General features: G+C 34.0%; 1 long non-coding RNA gene across 1 annotated transcript; it reads right to left on the minus strand.

Moving 5' to 3' along the window:
* Positions 1-883: 883 nt before the first annotated feature.
* LOC123666540 lies at positions 884-11615 on the minus strand. Its single transcript, XR_006745268.1, has 3 exons — positions 11604-11615; positions 8545-8548; positions 884-967 (listed from the first exon to the last, which is right to left on the minus strand). It is a non-coding gene; the product is annotated as an uncharacterized LOC123666540 (long non-coding RNA).
* Between the last annotated feature and the right edge of the window lie 5373 nt (positions 11616-16988).

A 16988-nucleotide genomic window follows, 5' to 3' on the forward strand; every position in this document is an offset into this window, starting at 1 on the left:
ATATTTTATTGTATTATTTATTTACTGTTAATCAGAACGATTACTATGCATCAATTGCACTAATTAAAACGTCAATAAAAAAAAACATAAAATATATTAATATACATATAGAAATGAAATGAAATAAAGACATTTATTTCGCCATAAGATGATTATTTAAAACACTTAATGAACATCAGAAAAACGTCTACATTTTCTAAAAAACTAACAAAAATAAAGAACCATAATTCAAACAACAAATGGTAATCAATTTAAAAATTGCTACACCCTTACATTAGGTATCTATACATTACAAACTCAGATAATGTACCCTCATATAGCAACCTTAACTTAGTTACAATATTTAGAGCAAAATATATGCCTCGTAGACAGCACCTCCCTATTATACCATCAGCTTTATTAAGTATTACAATAAATAAAATAATGTCCCTAGTGTACACCGAGAGGAAAAAAAGGCGAAGAAAAAACCCTCAGTACTCTTTTGAAATTTAAAATCGTATACAAAATAAAACACGCTACAGTTCGGCCATGAAACAATCAGGACAAACGCGAGACAGCAAATCTTGTGCGCCGAAATCACCGCATGCATATCTACGTTCCGAACCAAACCGGGTGGGTTCACATTAATTATAATTAAAATTTGGAAAACTACTATTCAACAGTGCCTTTAAAGTCCACTTGAATAACGATATTATATAATATAAGAATTCACAGGAAGAGCTAGATATTATTATTATTTATTATATTAGATTTTTGAAGTGAAACTTCTTTATCGGAGTTGGAAAAAAAATTACTGTCACATTTTTCGGTTACGCGTCACATTTTTCCGTTACACGCCATCTTTTTCTTGTCATTACCACGGTTGATTGATTGATTGAGTAATAATTCTATTACAATTAATGAAATGCTGTAATAATCTTAGTAGTAATAAGGTAAAATGAAATAATTGTATTATTTGTATTCATGTCTGTGATAATAAAAGCCTTTTGTTAAATTTTATCTAATGTAACTTCAATAACCAATTTCTGTAAAGTTGCATATAGTCGATCATTTTTCGAAAAATAAGATCATAAAGAAGTTCCACTTCTTACGTGTGCACACTAGTACACGCACACATTTTTTATTTATTATTGTATATTATTTACTTAGACTTATCATTATTTTAATTATTTAAAAAACTAAATAAAGAAAGTGTTTTTATGACCCTCGCCATTTTTATAAAACAATTGTGTTATTCAAGTCTTGTAACAACACAGATAAACGTGTTTTTACTACCTCAATACAAACGTGTGTCGGGAATGGAAATAATAAACAAGACAAAATACATTTTTTCTCTCTGAACGGAAGTCGAGATTATTCTAATGACGGTGACCATTAAACTGTATTTATATTTCTATGGCGTGCGCAATCATTGCATTAAAAAAAATACAAAAATTGCTGTTTTATTTCCGTTTAGGTGGGCGTACAAGTACTTATATGATTTTAGTAAGTCACAAAATATCAATCAAAGTTTTATATTCAAAATAGCCTTCAAAATCATTTTTGAACTAAGTGTACAATATTTTTTAATAACTAAGCCATGACTCTTCTCCTACATGGAGAAAAAGGCCCGGCCCAGCAGAGTGATGTTTCATGTTATGCGCTGAATCAATTAATCCAAAATAATTGAAGTTATCGCAGTTCAAACTGTAGATTTTTTCAGAAAAATCGACGAGAAACTCAAAAGCTTTTTTTTATTTTTATGAATCCAGTAACACAGCGTAAAGTAGACGAAAAAAGTAATCAAGTAAATATGTATTATTAAAGATAAATGCAAAAAGTACCTACTTATCTGATCTAAATTTAATTTAAATGACAAGCGCCACCTATCGATTAAAAAAGGAATCGAAATCGATATACCCAGTAAAAAGTTCTGAAGTAACACGCATTCAGTCGAATTGAGATCCTCCTTCGTTTTCGAAGTCAGTTAAAAAGGTATTAATATTTAGTAATTTTCAAAAATCTTGTACAAAATTTTATCTCTAGTGTTACGATTGATAAAGCATACCAGTAATTGACACGAGCCGCGGATATGTCGGGTTAATGAACATCGTTACGAGAATTATCTAATTAATTATTATTCAACAACAATATAACATATATTTCTTTCAATAAAACTTTTAATTTAAAATAATTGGAGATGATAACACGCGTGTTGTGTGTAATTAAGGGCGCCCGTGTAAGAACGTCATCGCTGACATTATATATTTTGTAAAACAATTTTTACTGTAGCTATGCAGATGTGGGCGAAATAAAAACCTGAAAATAACTTTGGTAAGAGTGATTTCTCGTGTTTATGATTTTTTTTCTTTTGAGGTCAAATATTAAACGTGAAATAAGTACATACCTAGCCTAGTAGAGTTAACGACTTTCATACCTAGCAAATATACGCAAAAACAGTCATAATAATCTGTCGAATGGTCTGGAGAAGCGCGACCACAAACACCGTCCAAAAACACACACGAGACTTACAAGATATTATGTAAGATGAATCTTAGGCTTTAAAACACCACTTGTAGCTTACATGTAGATAAGACAGAGTTCTAATACAAGACTCTACATTGAGCAGTAAACAAATATTCGTTAAAATAGCATTTTTATTTAAATTGTGTATATAAAACGAAAATCTTTGCCAACCTTTTCGACGCGATGTTAAATAATAAAACGGTCATCATTCAAAATTAAAAATAAACACGCAGAATCAGTGAGCGCATTCCGTTTTTATAAAACACGCCCCCGCCGTGAATGTCAGCGAGCAGCGGCGCGGCCGTGACGTGGCGGCGCGCCTCCGCCCGCGCCAACACAAGCGCCCACGCCAACACTGCCACCAACACGCGCGCCAACACGAGCGCCAGCACGCCAATGTGCCTTTATTTGAAGAAATATGCAAAACTCCAATGTTTGAAAGCTGTTTACTAGAGCTATACTGCCGTTCTTCGGTAGAAGTTGGCAGCCGTTTTTCACTGCTTTAGTCAAATTTTGATAACAGTATATTTCTTTTTGACAACAATTACGAAATATATAATTAAATCTATTTAATTGAACTTGCATAATTATAATATATTATTTTTTAAAACAACTTTGTAAAAACAAATCCAAAACTCAGAACAAACTTCTCAGACCGGTCTCCGATATTTACACTTTACTGTCTCGTACTTACCCCAGCACGGCAATATACTATTTACTGTATTATTAGAGCCGCTATACTTATATCCTTAATTATTAAATTATGTGACATTAACTGAGGTAGAAATAATTATTCCGCTGTAAGGACACAGAGTGATATTTTAAAGCCTATAATTGATTTAATAACGCATATGAACAGGTTGAAGAGATAAAACTACCTTTGCATACAAAAATTGTAATAGTTATCTACGAATATACTGTATATTTATTATTATTTAAAAAATATATAGGTAAGTACTTAAGCTGTATAAGAAAATAATATTACAATTGTATCACATTTTATTGCATTATTTACTCATGTAATAATTGTTATCGTACTTGTAAATTATTTAACCGTCGCAGTGATCGTAAAACTAAAATATTGGTATTAATAAATTGATATGCAAACGCCGCGCCGGTAAAATAAACCCGTTATCAGGACATGACATGGTTGCGCATTTCTGTGGCGAAATTTGGTTTTCTTTGATTCTATGGGACTTACGCGATTGTTATTTAGAAATTCCAGATATTTCGGTGACGTTCCAGACGCTATGCTCACAGGTGAGTCAATAAACCTTCGTTAGTAGTCACCCGCTATCACGCGTTTTTACCTATGGCGAAATAAATGTTTCTATTTCATTTCATTTCGTTATGGGCTCTGTGCCCAGAAGTTTACTAGCGGTGCACTAAACGACTACGTTACGAATTTACTAGAGTTATTTATAGAGTATTTACTTTCAAATGATGTCTCAAGATGAGAACTGCGCAAGAGTTCCATTTAGACCTCCAGGACCACAAATGAAAACGTTACATTGCGTGATACTAGCATAAACATTCATAAAGACAGACTTTCATTAACTTCAAACAATAGATTACCTTTTTGTCCTTAATTTTCCTTAGTCCTTTTAATTTTCTTTGTAATGCATGCTATGTCCACATCTAGTAGACTCAACTGTACATACATACTTTAAACTTTTTACTTTACTTTATATGACTATATTAAACGATTTTGGTCGGTTTTGTAGACTAATAATAAAAAAAAAAAAATAATAATAATAACGCAATACGTTTTTCAAATTATCTCGTATGTAGAGACATCAGGCGGTTACTATTTCTTTAAGTATATAGATGCAAAACGGAACTTTAAGATATTTACGACGCCATAACTGTTGCGACATCGGAGTCGGCTCCAACGCGAGGAAAACAACAATCTACAATAATTGTCGATGGAAACGTGTTTGTAATACAAATGTTTGATGATACCAAGTTCGCTTATTACGTTAAGTAGATAAATAATTTGTAGTAACACAAGATGTAATATTGGAAATTAAGACTATTTGTTTGTTTGTTCACACAGTCAAAAATAAAATTGTTTACGCTTCAGCCTATAATATCCCACTACTGGGCATAGGCCTCTTTCCCCATGTAGGAGAAGAATCAGAGCTTAATCCACCACGCTGCTCCAATGCGGGTTGGCGGATATATTCCCTACTATGAGTAACGATAGCTATCAGGTGTACATGATAACAACCGGGACCGACGGCTTAACGTGCTCTGCGAGGCACGGTGGGGAGACCCACAAGGACTGCACAAACACCCAATTAAATTTGTTTACATACAAATAAAATTGTTCGTTTATTTTTATTTTATTTATAAAAAAACAAATTAAAAAAAATATATGAGGGGTAAAATCTACTGAACGAATGACCTTGTTACGTTTTTGTTAACGCCATCTACCAGAACCCAAAAGTGTGTTACGACGTTTTCTAATAACGCCATCTAGTATTAATCTTTTTTTAGACTAGTAATCCTTTTTTGTGCCTATTTAGACAGTCGATCTGAAGGAGTAAACTCCAGTCGTGCGTCGGATCTGATACACACACACACACGTTTGTTATTAAAGAATAAACTACAGGATTCAGAGATATTTTTCACCAGAAACCAAAATTCGCAATATCACTGAGAGACAAGCTACGAGTATGTACCCTGACTACTCTACACTCGAACGAGTATATTGTAACGGGTGACAACGAAGCAGTCAATATTGTGTAACCTACGCAGGTGTAATCGCGGGTGGAGAGCTAATTTAGAATAAAATACTAAAGATAAACATTTTAACGATAGCTTTAATTATTTTGTAATGAACAACCTGATACATTGATTAGTTATATAAAGACCTTAACAACAGTGTTACGAACATCTCATCATAATAATACATAATCAATATAATACCTAATACATAATCAATAGAGAAGAGGCGTAAAGGTGAAAAGTATTTCGTTTTATACTCATGATGAACAGTAAAATACTTTATACTAGCGACCCGCACCGGCTTCACACGGGTGCAATGCTGATACTAAATATAAAATAAATATTCACAATGTAAGCGCAAAAAATACGTTTATTTACGACATCACATTAGAAATTTATAAAACTATCAGTATTCCTCTACTATATCATGCATGTATTATACACCTATATATATAAACCTATATAAACCTTCCTCTGGTATCACTCTATTTACTAAAGAAAACCGCATCAAAATCCGTTGCGTAGTTTTAAAGATATAAACATACAGACAGCGGGAAGCGACTTTGTTTTATACTATGTAATGATTTTATAACTCAAAGAGTTACTTTAAAATTCATATAAAATTCATAATTTTTTAAACAACGCGTTGATACAGTTGTGATAACAACTAAGTGATACCCTAGCGGTCATGGGTTTGATACCCGCACACGACAATTCAGGCTCTAGCGATGTCAGCTGTAGTCTCGACATTCGTGTTTGTATGTTGTGCGTATAACTTTCTACAATTGGATTACAATCTTAGAGGGGGCTGTTGAGGGAAATGTAGGTAATTAATTTATTAATTCGTTAAATTATTCGAAAAATTGTCTTTAAACGAGTGTCGTTTCTAGAGAAATCACTAAAACTATTTTTGAGGTTCCTAGATTCACAAATAGATAAATATTTCAAATTTAAGACTGATTTAAAATGATTATAAATGTCTTACTTAGTCTGTACCGAGGTTACGATAACGACCGCGTCTTGACCGTGAAAAGTCGATAATACGAGCGTCTGTCTGCGTCTATCTGCTACAACGTAAGCGTGATTACCTACAGATGTGTTCATTAACAATAATATCGGAAAATGTTTGAATTCTATGCAGAACATATTTGATTATTATGACGCTCACTGACTCTACCAAACATTTTGGCTCTGTTAAAAAACAAACGCTTCACACTTATCAAATCTTATCGTTAAGCGTAACGTTATCTCTGAAACAGATCTCTTGTATCATTATATCAATCAAATATTTCAAGTCAACCAATATTATTTAGAAAAATTATCGAGATAGTACATACGAGAAATATTAAATAAACTTAATGAGAAAACATATGAATCGACTATTGACGTAATGTTAAATAATTGTGTTTGCTCGCAAACGAAAAAAAAAATCGAAATTACATCGACAAGTAATACAACGTAGGTAGACGAAAATATAGTCAAGTAAAAACGCATTATCAAAGATTACTCCAAAAGTTGTAATCAGATCTCGACGAAATTTAAATGTGACCACATGATAAACATCGGCTTTCGATTAAATTAAAAATCATCAAAATCCGTACACCTAAGAAAAAGTTATGCGGATTTTCGAGAGAGGGATATCTGCTTTCCAACAAAACAAAGAATTATCAAAATCGGTTCATAAACGACGGAGTTATCCCCGAACAATATATATATATACTAGCTGACCTGGCGAACTTCGTATCACCTTATTTTTTTCTGAAATATAATAATAACATAATATATCAAAATAAAATATAGCCTATCTTTTAAGTTGGATCAAACTGCACACGGTGTGCAAATTTGACTAAAATCGGTTAAGTAGTTTAGGAGTCCATTGAGGACAAACATTGTGACACGAGATTTATATATATTAAGATACACATATACGGTCGAATTGCGTAAACTCCTCCTTTTTTTGAAATCGGTTAAAAATAATACAAAATACGACAAAGTATCACAATGATTATCATTCTATTGCATATCAGGCAATAATGCACATGCTAGAGACAGCAGCGGGCGGAAGCAAATGCAAAACTAATGCAATCTTCCAATAACGCGTGTCGCCTTCTTGATCCACAATCACAGTGAGTGGGGACATCCGCCGTCAGCGCGCTGCGGTTTATATACATGGCATCTTAGATTACAAACTATATTTAAATTATAAGAAGCGATAAATAATATATATTTAGGCTTTACATAATCAACGGCTCCAGTTAGATGAAGTACTCCGGTGGTTGGGACGATGTAATTGATATCACGAATTAATATTGACAGTACCCCGAAACAGGTGTCTAATTTTTTGATTTGTGATTTATGTGTACTTGAATTACGAAAAATGATTTGAATTTACAATTTACAATTTACAGTTATTCATACTAAGAATACAGATGTAGATATCCACGTAGCCAAATATCTACACTCTGATAGTTTTTTTTTTTATCCCTCTATATAAATGAAATATTATCAACACAAGTGACCATACCGTCATCTATTTTTCAACTGGCTACAAAATAGGAGTCGACTGTATTTTTTATTTATGTTACCTCATAACTTTTGGCTGGGAGGACCGATTCCACTGATTTTTTTTTAAATCGAAAGGTGATGGCCGTCATGTGATTCCATTTAAATTTAATTGAGTGTAGTAAAGTAGTTTTTTAGTTATCTTATGCGTATTTACTTGACTATTTTTACGTAGACCCACTTTTCATTACTTGTCGATGTAATTGAAGTCGGTTTTTGTTTTCATTTACGACCAAACACACTTATACTATAATCCATCATACATAAAAATAAAATTGTATGTAAAGACGATATTTGCAGATTTGGAGGCCTCAGATTAAAATAACTCTCTCAGACAAACGTTAAATCGACGCCGAAATCGTGCATCACTATTTGACGTCTAAAATGTTCGCTACATCTAAACGAATATTGAAATTATCTAAGATTCGGTTGTTTACTTGTTATCGTATATCGTCACTAGATACGTCAATAGCACTAGTCACTAGTTATGTAACACTTGCAACCACTCCTTTTAATACTTTAGGTTTATTGACATCTTTAACCGATTTCGAAAAACGAGGATGTTATCAATTCAACTGCTCCAGTTAGATGTTTGACTTTTAACTGGGCAGGACCGATTTAATGATTATTTCTTTAACTGCTTGCTTTGCTTTGCTTGTCATCGAGATCTGATGAGTACTCTTTGAGTTACGAGTACTTCTAATAATGTGTATTTACTTGACCATTATTCGCCCGTGGAACTGAAACCTATCTGGCAAAAGTCAGCAGCAGGCTCGAAACTTGTCTATCTATTTTATTAATTAGCAAAAACAAAAAATGTAGCGACAATTAGCGTCACACAACACACAACTGGAGACATTTAATTACACCACATATATTCCGTACCATGTCTAATCTTATTAGCGCTGTATTTATATATATATATATATATATATATATATATATATATATATATATATATATATATATATATATATATATATATATCCTTCCCAGGAACCTTGACCACCACAGTCGCCACAGCAACACAACACTACTTAAAAGCAGTATTATTTAGCTGTGACCTTCTATTAGGTCCAGGTACTTCCCCTACGGGCTTAAAATACGGCTAAATAAATCAAAACTGTTTCCACAGAGCTCGTTGCACATAAACTACCAACGTCATATAATAACCCAGTTCACAGTCCCTCAGCGATCTTAATAGCAATATCCTCTCGCAATCTTCTCTTCAGACGTCAAGTTAGCGACATGGAGGGGAACCGCTAAATACATACGAAACAACTTCGTTTCGAAAACGCATAGTACGAATCTATTTATTATTAACAAGTGCAGATATATTAACTACCTGTGCCACGCAGTTTCGCCCGCGTTCATTTGAAGAAAATTGCGAAATAAAATATTATATAGCCTATTATGTAGCCTTGCTCGGTAAATGAACTATCCAACATATAAATAATTTTTGAATTTTAACCAGTAGGTCAACAAACAAACAAACTTTCCAGCTTAATATTATTTATATAGACAAGTATGGTACTTTTGAAACTAACTATAAGAGAATTCTGGATAACGCTATTCGAAGGATGTCGGAATCCAGCGGATTGAAGGTATTTGATATGTTATAATTTTTAACCGACTTCCAAAAAAGGAGGAGGTTCTCAATTCGACTGTTTTTTTTATGTATGTTACATCAGAACTTTTGACCGTGTGGACCGATTTCGACAATTTTTTTTTTAATCAAAGGTGGTGTGTGTCAATTAGTGTTGCCCAAATGCAAGAACAAGACGAGACTTAGCCAGTCTTGGTCTTGGTCTTGCGCCAATACACCTGGTCTTGGTCTTGGTCTTGGTCTTGCGCTCCCAGTCTTGGTCTTGGTCTTGGTCTTGCAGCAAGAGTCTTGCAAGTCTTGCAATTACCTATTAGTCTATTACTATTTATTAAAGTTTACTTTAAATCTTAGAAAAACGTATTAGGATTGGAACATTGTGAGCTTGAATTAACATAGCCATAGTAAAGATCAATACTTACGTAAGTTAATGGCGTTTTTGAAAGTATCGCATGAATAGCTACGCAGAGTTAAAATTCTTTTAACTGTTAAAAAAATATTCTTACCTGTCCACTTCTTCCAGCGGTTACTAAAAAGCTTGTGATATCTCCACTTAATTTTGGTTTAACAGGAAGAAATATTTCTGATTCCTTTTTGTGGAAAGATATTAGATGTTTCCTTAAGCCTGAAGTGTTTCTGTTTTTCATTTTTATTTCAATCTTTTTATGTTGGCACAATTTACAGAAGGCAGTTTGGGATGAATGAATTATTTCGAAAAACTCCTCAAATTTGCTTTTGGGTCTTTTAGATCTGTGACTCAAACTCTCGTTACTCGGACTAGAATAATTTGAATCTTCGTCACTCATATTAAATTGTACACGTGATACGTTTTTAGAAAACAACGAGAATTAGTAAAAACAATTATTAAGTTAGACTCGAAGCACAGCTCAATTGGAAATGACTGGAATTAAAATAATTCCTTTATTTATAGTACGTTTCCTTGCTTTCTACCGCGCCGCCTCGCCACTTGCCGGCTCTATGAAAAGGATGCCGCCGCAAATCAAACAATGCCGCGTGCGGCGTACAAACACACACTAAATATTACCTACTTGTACAGACGCGACGCGTGAATAAAATATATGTAAAGAATTAGTGCCAATCACTATTCTTTACATATAAGTGAATGTTTTGGCGTACATCTATACTAATATTATAAAGCTGAAGAGTTCGTTTGTATGTTTGATGACAGAAGTTTTAAAATAAATAAATAAGTCCTGAACGTCACTATTCCTCGTGGACGAAGTCGCGGGCACAGCTAGTAAATACTTACTCTCATCATCTCTCTCAGAGATATTCGGGCTGGTAAGTAATACAAAACTCTTATCGCAGGCTTTTTATTTTATTAGTAGGTAAGTACCTACGCTTTTTATATTATTTTATTAGTTTTGTAGAATTTTTTTACACGTTTCAAGTATATTTAAAAGTGGCTACAATATTTATTAAACGGGTGATATTTGAACACTTTTTGCTATTTTTTCTTGTAAAAACTTAAGAAATATAATGACTAAATGTACAATAATAGTACCTAAGTAATTAGTTTAAAACCATATAAGTAATCAATATTATAATATATACTTACTAGAATGAATTAATATGACATCTACTACCTATCCTTACCATTTTATCCTAATCATAATACTACTTGCGTGATCAGTATAATGTATTCATTTTCATTCTAAGCACTCTGAAACTTATTTATTCTTTGGAACACCTGTAGGTACTCTTAAAATTCGAAATTATTTTGCATGAGTATACCTACGCCCTATGGCGGCAATCAAATAGTGTCAAATGTTATGATTTCGGCGTGGCGGCAACGATTGTTTTAGATTTCAAAAGAAGCCGCCGGCGCGTGTATCATAACCATGTACTTCCGAAAAGCGGCAAATTTCTTTGAGAAGTAAGTACAAAACCTTTGATGCCGCATTATCAAAGTGCCGATGGTTAAAACATAACTATGCATGCACTCAGTTTGATTTTAATAGATATTTTTTTATTCGCTATGTTTATGGTATTAGTCGTAATGCGCATAGGTCCAGTTTTTCATATTTTTTGATACAGTTTTTTGCGTCTCATAGAATTCCTAAGCGTACCTACCTATACACCGAACTGCTACACCTAACTACTCAGTGAAATAGCGCTAAGTCCTAGCTGCAAGACGCAAGAGTCTTGCAGGCTATGTCTTGTTCTTGCTCAAGTCTTGCACGGTCAGTCTTGGTCTTGGTCTTGCTAAAAATACGCGGTCTTGTTCTTGGTCTTGGTCTTGCAAAAACGCAAGAACAAGACCAAGACTGCAAGACCAAGACTGAATTTTGGCAACACTAGTGTCAATTGGTCCCATTTAAATTTATTTGAGATCTAACAACTACTTTTCGAGTTATATCTAATAATGCGTTTTTACTTGACGCTTTTTTCGTCGACCTACGTTGTATTACTTATCGATGTAATTGAAGTCGGTTGTTTTTTTTCGTTTGCCTGCAAACACAATTATTTACCATCGAATTCCATATAAAAATATTTATACACCAAAATACAAACACAGTTGTGAATAGAAACAAAGATGTACAATAAGGCGATCTTATCGCCGAAGAGCGATTTCTTCCAGATAACCTTTGGGCACAGGACACGATACACTAGCGACGGATAGGGATGAATAATAAATAAGTGTTTGATAGATTCAATAATACACACACATCCGTAGCGTGCATAACATATAGGCAGATAGGCACTGCCTACCTTCGCATATTACTAAAAATTGTATATAAAACATGAACATTACAATTATTTTCGAAAAGACATAAATCATAATTAAATAATCCGCTTCAAAAAAACCCGCCGTCATATATGCGATATCAGCGCTTCATGCGCATCAACGACGGGCCTTATAAGAAACTTCTGCCTATAATCGCTTAACAAATGTTAGCAATGACAGTAAGAAATTATATAATCCTACAATTTTATAAAGTCGCGCACGTCATATGGGATACGAACAAAGTATTGTGTTTTTTTGTGCCTAATTTCGTTGTTAAACCGACCAATGGGTCGGTTTAACAACGAAATTAGGCACATCCTAAGAATAACCTGTCAAATTAAATTGTCTTGAATTCGATACCGTTTGTACTAATAATTATGATTTTTGACACGGTCGCGTAATCGCAACATTCCACACAGTAATATTATGTCAATGCTCTTTTAATTTTTCGTTTGTGCGTTCTTGTTATTAGTGAAGATATTAATATATTAGTGATGAATAAGTTTACTTGTGAAATATGTAACGGAGACTCAAGAAGAAAAAAACGGAACCCTTATCGTAACGAATCACGTTGTTGTCCGTCTGTCCGGCAAGACCATTTTTCTCAGGAACGCGTAGAGGTATCACGCTGAAATTCATACCAAGTACTCAGGTCTACTGTCCCTCGAGGCTGTGAAAACATCAAACTTCTAAGCCAACGCAATCAAAAGATACAGCCGTTTATGCTGCAAATTTTCGACACACGCAAGGGAGTCAAATTTAAGTTTAACCTACGGGGTACTTCCTGAACTTACTGAACTACTACTTACTGAACTCAGATTCTCGAAATTTGGACCTAAGCAAGTCAACTTCAACGCACAGAAAAAGATAAAAATTGCAAAAATCATAAAATTTTAGTTACATCATATAATAAAAATATTTTTAGGTTTTTGTACGAAACTCGCATTCCCGCATCTTATTCAGATTATCACTGAGTGCGATACCCACTTGAGATTACAGTTTTTTGGTTTATACAAATGACTCTCAACTTATTATATTTACATCATATTGTGTATCAGAAAATTGCACGTAGTTTCTTTGGTTGGGTTTTTCCTTTAACATTTGATATATTACGATTGTGTAAAGTTCACATTTTATCTTATTTATCACTTTCATATATACATTTATTGTTAGTTTATTTTATTATTTTAGTTATTTACAAAAAAAAACTAATAATACTATAGATAAAAGCTGCTGTAAATTTTAAATACAATATGTCTTGAAAGACTATTTCGTGGTGACATATCTAAATATTATATACAATTTAACTTCTATTTTTAATGTAGATACGAAAAAAAATGACCTGAATGACCTTCACTCCTATAAAATTTCCAATAAATTTCTAGTAATATACTAGAAAACTATCATCTCAATGGGGAATGGAGGCTCCGGACTAAACATGACAGGGCGAGGTGCACGTGAGGCGAGGCAAAATAAATAAATAAGATTAAGCAGACACGAGACGAGACAGGACGCTATCACGAAGCGAGATGAGCTGCGGCTTGCGAGGCGAGTCAGGTCGCGAGGCAAGGCGAGCCGCGAGACGAGGCAGACACGAGGCGAGGCAGACGCAAGGCGAAAAAAAGCAAAGTCTCAAAGCAGCGCGAGGCAGTGCACGAGGCAATATGCGTCGAAACTAGCGCTGCTCTGAAGGACGCGACTCACACGAGGCGAGGCGGGTCGCGCCTCCGATAACTGCTATCGCGACCTTTGATAACAGCCGTGGCGCGTCGCAAGCTACACCTTCAGCGCTATCGCCGGTCAAGTGCGACGCTCCGATACTTTTTGACTGAACTTTGAGTTAACAGATAATTGAATAAAATAGCGGTTATTTTCTGCGTTACTGAGAATTATATTATACAATAACTGGATGGAATTTTCCACCACTCCACATCTCACATATTTTCAGTTTGTTCAGTTGTTCGATCATCTATTTGGTTACAGAGCACTAATTAATTTGATACCGAGAGAATCGGATTTTTCAATTTATAAGGAAATGCTGAATTCGCACCGGTCCACGTGAACTGTTTTTTATACCTTAATTAGATACAAACTATTGTGTATATTTTACTAAAAAGAGATGTAGTGACAATTTTTATAATTCGTCACAACTTTTTTAGCGTACTTTATCCTTGACAGTTATATTTTTAACATAATTAAAAATAAAGTTCCATTAGTCATTAAATAAAATGTTAACAACACGAAATCAATTTGAGTATATAACTAAAACGTAAATATTAAAAAGCAAGAGGCAGCAGTCTCGTGACGAGAATAGAACGCTCGCCAAACAAACCAAGCCAAGATAAACCTTTCTCATAAAAATACATTAAACTGGGACCGGCCCCGCGGCCCCGCGGCCCGCGTGCGGAGTATTTACAGAGCACTGCACTCTATGACACTGACACAGTGAGATGTGGGTCGCGTCCAGGGTCTAACGTTTCAACGTATTTATGCTTTTCATAAAAAGAAGATTTAAGAAAAAAAATCCTGTATATTATTAGAGGCGTGAAACTCATGGGGGTTTTTACCCATAGTCACCACGCTAGGCAGGCCGGTTGGTGACTGCAGGGCTGATTATTAGAGACAAAGTGGAATTTGGCCAGAGGCCTTATTGAGAACTGCATATCCACTGCTATTGTGTACTGTAAATATATGTTTAAAAGAAAAAGTGGATTCCACTTCTAAACAATTACAGTACTGTCAGTTTTTTTTTGTAAATTATCGTTTATCGTTAGTTATTTTTTAAATGTAAATAAACAAACGTTATATGACTAAAAAAATTACTTCACGCTTCAGCCTATAATATCCCACTACTGAGCATAGGCCTCTTTCCCCATGTAGGAGAAGGATCAGAGCTTAATCCACTCTAATGCGGGTTGGCGGATATATTCCCTACTATGAGTAATGATCGCTATAAGGTGTATATGATAACAACCGGGACCGACGGCTTATAAAAAAAATACTTATAAAAGTATAAATTAACACCTGACGTCGTAACATAATACGAGGATATTTTATTTTAAAATATGTTTCTGAAGATAAAACTAACCAATTACATATCAGAACAAACAACACAAATTATCATTACATTAAATATGTTTTAACATCAGATAATAGTCCAGACAAGAGGTCGGGGTGATTGTTAAAGGCTATCGCGGTCGCTAATTTATTGCATCGCTATCGCAAAATGTCGCTTAACCTAAACTATACATTATTTAAGTGTAAGTAAAACTTTTAAAACATCTAAAACCTCAAGAACGGTACAGTAGCAGAGATTATTCGTTATAAAATTTATGTTAAAAATAGTTTCAACATAACTTTGGTTTTACCTAATTACTGTAAACCCTTTCTTGTAACGGGTCATTAAGTTTTACTATTGATTGATTGATTTGTGTGTAGTGCTGTTATATTCGTGTGTTTGTAATCATTTTTATTTATTTGTGTCGTAAAATAGTCTATAAATGTACATATGTCATTTGTTTATTTTTAGTTATTACTAGCATTTACCCGCGGCTTCGCCGGCTTTGATTTTTTTTTAATAAAAAGTATCCTATGTTACTTCTAATACCTCTAAGAATATGAGTACAAAGTTTCATGATGATCGATTAATAGTTTTCGCGTGAAAGCTTAACAAAAAAACTTACATTCACATTTATAATATTAGTAGGGATTTCTTGATAGCCTCCGCGAACAAACGAAGTGTGATAAATGTCACGTGTTTAGTCACATTTATTCAAAAGATTGCCAACGTGATGATACACAAAAAGATTGCAAAATAATACATAAAAACGTTCGTTCATTGTGTTCATCCGATTATAGGCCATTTACGCACTCACCATTTGACAAATTACGATAGAAAATACGTCAAGAGAGCAATATATATGTGTGTATATATACAATCAGCGTATAGACTAACTGCGCCACTACACACCCGGCTGGTCTAGACCTTAGAGTCTAGGCAAAACACAACAACAGCGATTAAATGACCCGTCTGCTTTGAGATACCTAAATAAATTACTGTCTGTAAAACATTATGTGAAATTCATTCCGCCGTACCCGTCTTTTATTACCGGCTACGAATGATGACAATAGGTAACTACTCAAATATGTAAAATAATCTGTGTAACGTTGAGCGTAGGTAACGGATCAATTACGCCTTTTTAACCGACTTCCAAAAAAGGAGGAGGTTCTCAATTCGACTGTATTTTTTTTTTTTTTTTTTTTTTTTTTTTTATGTATGTTACATCAGAACTTTTGCCCGTGTGGACCGATTTCGACAAATTTTCCTTTAATCGAAAGGTGGTGTGTGCCAATTGGTCCCATTTAAATTTATTTGAGATCTAACAACTACTTGTCGAGCTATATCTAATAATGCGTTTTTACTTGACGCTTTTTTCGTCGACCTTCGTTGTATTATACCGCATAACTTTCTACTGGATGTACCGATTTTGATAATTGGTTTTTTGTTTGAAAGGAGATATCCCAAGTTTAGTACCATGATAAGGAAACCAGGATCTGATGATGGGATCCTAGAGAAATCGAGGGAAACTCTTGAAAATCCGCAATAACTTTTTACTAGGTGTATCGATTTTGATAATTCTTTTTTTGTTGGAAAGGGGTATCCCTAGTTTAGTACCATGATAAGGAAACCAGGATCTGATGATGGGATCCCAGAGAAATCGAGGGAATTTCTTGAAAATCCGCAATAACTTTTTATTAGGTGTATCGATTTTAATGATTTTTAATTTAATCGAAAGCCGATGTTTATCATGTGGTCACATTTAAATTTCATCGAGATCT

Source organism: Melitaea cinxia, chromosome 26, assembly GCF_905220565.1.
Source record: "Melitaea cinxia chromosome 26, ilMelCinx1.1, whole genome shotgun sequence".
Classification (NCBI taxonomy): Eukaryota; Metazoa; Arthropoda; class Insecta; order Lepidoptera; family Nymphalidae; genus Melitaea; species Melitaea cinxia.